Below are 7,501 nucleotides of genomic sequence, written 5' to 3'. Positions count from 1 at the left end.
CCCGATATTGGCTTCCCCAAGTCCCACAGGATACTCATGATAGCCCAGGCTGGATTCCCCAGGCCATATTTGGAATCCTGGGTGGTTTCTTTCTGTCTTTCATAAGCTACCCTTCATCAAAAGAGCTCAGGGCAGTGTACATTAGGGTACATTACTCTTCCCACCACCATCATTTTATCCTCAGAAAAACCCTGTAAAGTAGGTTAGACTGAGACATGATGACAGGCCCAAGGGTCCTGGATGACTGGGAATTTGAAACTGGATCTCCCCCGCTCCTAGTCCAATGCTCTAGCCCAGGGATGGAGAACCTAGTGATCTCCAGATGTTGTTAGACTCCAACTCATCCCTGATTGTCCAGGCTGGCTGGGGCTGATGGGAGCTGGGATGAAGCAACACCTGGAGGATCACAGATTCCCCACCCCACCTCTAACCACTACCCAAGAATGCCTTTGTTGTCGTTTAGTCATGTCCGACTCTTCGTGACCCCATGGACCAGAGCACGCCAGGCCCTCCTGTCTTCCACTGCCTCCCACAGTTTGGTCAGACTCATGTTTGTAGCTTCGAGAACACTGTCCAACCATCTCATCCTCTGTCCTCCCCTTCTCCTTGTGCCCTCAGTCTTTCCCAACATCAGGGAGTCTTCTCTTCTCATAAGGTGTCCAAAGTATTGGAGCCTCAGCTTCAGGATCTGTCCTTCCAGTGACCACTCAGGGCTGATTTCCTTAAGAATGGATACGTTTGATCTTCTTGCAGTCCATGGGACTCTCAAGAGTCTCCTCCAGCACCTTTATACATTTATATCTTTCCAAATGCACAAGCAGTGGCATTTAATATTGTGGTGAGAGAGTTTGTAATACCTCCTTGTAGCTACTTCCCACACTTCCAGCTGTCCACTTAATGTCAAGACACACCAACATGAGCAAGTATTCATCCATTCCCTTGACTTTATGTTACCTTTAACCCCTTCTCAGCCAGCAGGGATGGACAAATGCAGGAGGTCTCCCACTGCGAGGCAACCATCTAACAGTATTAGGATCGCACCATAGCGGTGCTGTTTGCAAAGAGTCCAGCTATCCAAATACCACGCAGTCATCAGTCAAGAGAGAATGGGGTGAGGAGTATTTGCACCAGGCTGTCACTTAATTTCATTTCTTGCAAATACATGTTTTGGTGAAAGGCCGCTTGCCGTGCTCAGCTCTCTTCCTGCACTCTGCAAGTGCAACGAAGCAAAGTGGCAGCCTCCAAGCTGTCTGCTTTCACTGTAGCCAAGATTTATTTACATAGCTTGTGGTGTGAGGTCTGAGTTTAAGTTCAGGGAAAAAAGGAAACATCTTTCAAATACATGTGTTTCACCTTGCTTTAAAAATGCACCCTCCATTGTAACAATAATGTCTTCTGTCAACATGCATTATCTGACATACAATACACAGTCACTACCGTTAAAAGCTGGATGTGTACGCCATGCCTTACTTAAATTCACCGCGATCGTTCCACTCTTGCCAATTTGGAGAACAAGGAATAATGAAAGTAGAAACATCACAAAGCAAACACATCTGCAATAAAGGCCCATTCAAAAAGAAAATGTCAACAGTAAGTGCAGCCCCTAGAGGTTTTCTTTTCATAAACGATCCCTACACTATGCAAGTGTTTTAAACCATAGAAGACCTGCACCAGGTAGATCATACAAATGCATTTCCCTAAAAGTAGGCTTAAGACTAGCACTTGTCAAATTACAGCTGGGTTTCAAGCCCCTCCGGTAACATAGGCAAGGGAGTTTGAACCACTCCCAGGACGTGTGGTGGTTGGGACACAAATTATAGGTGCTACACGATCATCACCATGAGATGAAGCTCCTGCGAGGCCGTGCTGATTCACATTGTGAGTCATCACAGTTAATATAAAGCTTTGTACAGCTCAGGGCCCTGATATCTATCAGAGAACCTCTCTTGATGTAGGCCTATCTGAACCCTTTGGTCTTCCACTGAGGACTTCTTCTGGGTGCCCCCCTGAGGGTCATCAAGCGTGACATGGGAGAGAGCCTTTTCTGTGGTGGCTTCCTACTTGTGGAAGGCTTTCCCTACTGAGGTCCACCTGGGAGCATCATTAGCATCCTGTCAACAGCATGTAGAAATGTAACGCTTCTCCCAGGCATTTGACAGATAAGGAATTTGCTATGTTTTTTGCCACTAAAGTTTTTGCTGATGCTCCATTGGGTCTGTTTTATATCTCATGTGGCTACCAAACAGTGCATCAGCCAATGACATTCATCTCCCCTGGATCTGCAGGATGAGCAAACGTAGCACAGTTTTACATGTATGTTCATCTGCACAACCCATGCTGTTTTACTTTTAACCAAGTCAAGGAATGTTCAGCCTAGAGTGGCCTATCATATACCAGAACACTGAAGTGTTAAATGGTTTACTTCACAAAGACGCAAGATGATCCTAGCACACTGGGAGAAGAATTGGATTATTCTGACCATCTGCCTCCCACATTATCAGACTGAGACTTTAAGCAGACAATGCCTGAAGAAGAAGAAAAGTTGCTTAGCTAACACCAATATTATTTGTCACTGCTGTCAACACTGAATTGAGTATCTTAAGCTAGTTTGAATTAAAAGATATTGCAGGCACTAAAATTAAAGTGCTAGACCTTACACAATAGGTCCACGTGGGACTTAAAATATCATATTAACAATGCTATGAGATTGCATATTTAGTGTAAGCTCTCACTGCTTACCCACCTGGCCAATACGTTTACAATTACTATTTCATTTCAGCATTTACATATCACCCTCCATAAATATTTGTCCCAGAAGTATGTTACAATGCAGATTAGAAACAAAGCATTTAAAATGAAGCAATTTAATTTTAAAAAAACCAGTAACATATAAAACAAGTAAATAATTGTCAGAGCAGCTGAGTGAAAAACACAGTTTATGTCCATTTCCTTGAACAACTTATCCAAATGCCTGTGAATGTCATAACCTCTTACCAAATATGTATTCAGGTACATACCATAAGAACATAAGATTCTGCTGTATCAAGCCACAGGCCCATCTCCTGTTCTCACAGTGGCCAACTCTATGGCGCAACCCCGTTTAGAATACGGCATACAGTTCTTGTTGCTTCACCTCATAAAGGCTATTGTACAGCTGGAAAAGGTTCAGAAAAGAGCAATCAAAATGATCAAAGGGATGGAGCAACTCCCCTGTGAGGAAACGTTGCAGCATTTGGAGTTTTTCAGTTTAGTGAAAAGGCAAGTAAGAGGAGACATGATAGAAGATGATAAAACTATATGTGGTGTGGGGAAAGCCGTTAAGAGAATCTTTTCTCCCTCTCATAACACTAGAACTTGTAAGCATCCAATGAAACTACTGTATTTTTCGCTCCATAAGACACACTTTTTTCCTCTTAAAAACTAAGGGGAAATGTCTGTGCGTCTTATGGAGCGAATGTGTGGTCCCTGGAGCTAAATTGTGATCCTGCTTGCTGTCCTGGCTTCTGGGATTCAGAATATATTTTTTTTCTTGTTTTCCTCTTCCAACAACTAGGTGCGTCTTATGGTCTGGTGTGTCTTATAGAGCGAAAAATACGGCATATGTTGAAGGAATCAGGACATACAAAAGGCGGCATTTCCTCACGCAGTGCACAGTTAAACTATGAAACTTGGATAGCTTTAAAAGAGGATTGGGCAAATTCATGGATGATACGGCTATTGATGGCTACTAGCCATCCATGATTGGAGGCAGTATGCTTCTGAATACCAGCTGCTGCAAATTGCAAGGGGGCAAGTGCACTTGTTCTTGGGGTACTGCTTGTGGGCGCCCCATAGACATCTGGCTGGCCACTGTGAGAACAGAATGCTGGACTAGTTTGGGCTACTAGCATGGCTCTTCTTATGCAAACAGTGTATATCTCTCAAAGCAGGTGAAATATATTCATAGTGAGCCATTCCCCTTAAAGTTCTGGCTGCACAGTGTTAAACCTTAGTGGAAGCAACCCAGTACTGTTCCCTTTCGCAAAGTGGGCTCAACAAATTATTTGGCCATTGTATTTTGGACTAATCCTAGCTTCTGAACCACCTTCAAGGTTCAGAACATACTGCAGTAGTCAGACACACAACACATTAAACCCTCGTCCCTGTAACATGTAGATGCTAAACAAAAAACACCATATCGAAAGAAGGCAGCATAATATCCTACACAACCACAGGCCAATTCTTTGTGTTGCAGAGGCAGATGATAAAGGGGTCCCTAGCATAATAGCAGCATGGTTGAATTACTCGTAAAAATGAGAGTGTGAAAAGTGAGATGGGTGCTGGTAACAGGCTTGGGCAGAATAAAATGAGCGTTAAGGAAAAGTAGGGAAAGACCTCAACATCAATGAGGGAGGGAGGTACATTGATTTTACAGAAACCTACAAGCCCCATACCTTAACCCCAAATTTCTGTTATGAGATCTCAAGTATAAAGTGGTATACAAATTAAATAATAAAATTTAGGCAAATCATGCCCCTCCAAAAGTTTTTTTTAAGAACAGTAGCTAAGTATCAGTCACAAAAAGTTAGGAGGGCCAGCCTCTTTTAGTCCCCACCCCTAATCATAATTTATGCACTGGCAGAGAAGTATAAAACAGTAAATGAAAGGAAAAGAAGAGTGGGGTGTGGCTAGGGAGGGGGTGTGGCCTTAAGGGCCAGATGAAGAGGCCTGAAGGGCCATATTTGCCCCTCATCCAGCCTGATGTTCCCCACCCCTGCTCAAGGGAGACACAGTCCATTGCCTTCATGAGTTGGTCACAATAAGCAATAAAATCAGGCTCAACTAGCTATAAGAACGTCCATGTTTACAGAGTACACATGCTAGGATAATACATACAAACTCACAAGGAAATGTCATTTTAAAGAATGTAATACAACTTTTTAAAACAATGTCACTTCATGGGAAACCACCTTTTAATCAACACTTGACTAATTTGAAAGCTCTACCAAGGATGAGATGAAACTGGCTCTCAGGCCAGATCCAATCTCCAGACTTGAACCTGATCACCCTTGCCTTGAAGTAAAGGGAGCATCCAAGGATGAGAAAGCCAAGCAACAAAGGCACCCTTAGAGTCGGAAGAGTTACTTTCCTTTCCTTATATGCAGTGTGTCTAATTTATTTGTCCTCTGTTAGTCTTGGCTGCTTGCCATGCTTCCTGTGTGAATTGCCAGCACTAGCATTGCCTTTGCCTAACAGAAGATTGCATGCCCTGTGATATAAGAGTTTAAGACAAGAGAACCTAAAGAGATCCACCTGGCACACCCATCAGCTCCTGTCCACCTACGTAGTGCATGCTGTCAAAGCCACATGATACAGATGTGCATGGAAGTTCACCCACGACTATTAAAGAAAACACACAGGAAGACTACTGGCCTCTCCAGTTTCTGCTACAGCAGCAAACCTCAGTTGACTCCTAGGCCTAATATTGAGGCCACTTTCACCACACTGTACTTCTACGCTTTGTGCATAACTCTTAATACAGGAGCTTCTGAGTGTCTGGTTCACATACATCATCAGCTTGTAGGTTTTCATAGGTTTATGTTTGCTCACCATGTGTAGAATCTTGGGTGGGACCAGGGACCATGTGCATTGTGAGTAGACTCCTTGTCATGAATAAAGGCAGATAAACTGTGAGGGAGGGGAAGGACTAGCTCAGTGGTAGAGTATCTGGCTTTCATGCAGAAGGTCCCTGGTTCAGTTCCTGGTATCTTCAGTTAGGGCTGGGGAAAACTGCCTGAAACCCTGAAAAGCCACTGCAGGTCAGGGTAGGCATCACTGAACTAGATGGACCAATAGTCTGACATGGTGTTTCTAAGTTCTATCTATATGTGTACACAGAAGAAGCAGAAGGTCATTTACAAGCCGAGGACCCAGGTCACTCTAAAAGTTCTACTGTTACTGGGAGCCAATTTTGATACTGGCTTCTCCTGAATCCCATCACTAACAGAAAAGCCACTGCACGTACAGAGCTTCTCAGGATCTTAATATTTGGGCGGGAAAGGCCTTCCAATATGGTGAAAATCCTGCAGCATGTTTCATTTCTGTTTATTGTAATTGTAACAGAAAATATGGGCAGACAGCACTCAACAGGAAGATAGGAAGCTGCCTTACACCGAGTAAGAACACTGGTCCCTTTAGATCAGTATTATTACCTATTCTAATTGGCAGCATCTCTCAAAGGCGTCAGACAGAAGATGTCCTCTTATCTGGAGATGAAAAGGACTGCACGCAAGGCACATGCAAGGCCACTGAGCTATGGACTTTCCCTCAACAGGTTTACACTAGACTGTACAAATCTGAAATGAATCCTCCATGGGGATTATTCAGGGCAAGTCAGAAGTTACATTCTTAATGGGAGAATCCATGGGAAATTTTGATGATGACAATGAAGAAGCCAGCTCTTGCTTCCAAAAGCAGGCAGGTTGCAGTAATGACTAGTGACTGCCAGCAACCAAGTGTTTCTATATTCCTCATTTAGAGGGTAACATGTGAACAGGCGCTGGAATTTCCTGCGCTTCTGATACATGTACCGATTTCTGCCACAAATGAGGTTTGATGAGGACTTATCATAAGAACACAAGGCAAATCCTACTGGATCAAATCAAAGGCTCCAGGATTCTCTGCCCACAGTAGCCACTTCCCAGATGTTCCTGGGAAGTCCACAAGTAGGAAATGAACATGCTAGCACTCTCTGGTTTGTGTTCAACACCAGTAACAGTAAGAGGCATATTGCAAGTAAATGCCATAATATGGTAAAATGCCCATAATAAGCAGTGGACTGTGTGTGGAAGACAAGGTTGCTTACTGCAAGAGCATCTGGAGAAGTGCAGTAGATCTCCCTGCAAAGTATTCAGAGGCATACTGCACCCCTCTGCGAGATCTCTTGTCAGCAAGGGCCAAACCACCCAGAGGCAGGAATAAAGGGCAGGTTTTGACCACATTGCTACACTGTTCTCATGTGCAGCCCACATGGCAAGCTGGTGGTGGTTATTCTAGTACCCGAGAATAAAAGTATCACCCTATTTGCATAGCTCCACCCCTTCATCTGCATAGTTTTTCCTGCATTCTGATTACGCAGTATGTTGGGAAGTTCACATAAAATATATTGCTCATCTAATAAGTGTGTCCAAAGCTAGTATTGCGTATGGATTTGAACCCATAGTTGCCAAGCCTAATACTCTTTTCCACAAATCATGTTCAACCTCATGAGTTATGTGGGCAGCTTTTTCTCCCCTTTTTCCTTAAAGTAGGTAAATGTGTAAATCAGCAGCACAGGAAAGACTCATCCAGAAATCAATGTATACATCACAGCACATTCATTTCCTTGCTTCTCTGTCGTTTTGTTTTAATTAAACCAGTTTGTGAATGACATACTCCATTGTTGTAATGCAACAATGGTCTCGTACAAACAGCTCACGTCCCTTCTTAACCAACTCCTACCCATTAAGAAAGGCAAAGGGCA

Source organism: Podarcis pityusensis (genome assembly GCF_964106645.2).
Source record: "Podarcis pityusensis genome assembly, chromosome: 7".
NCBI lineage: Eukaryota > Metazoa > Chordata > Lepidosauria > Squamata > Lacertidae > Podarcis > Podarcis pityusensis.
Note: the sequence above shows the minus strand (reverse complement) of the source record.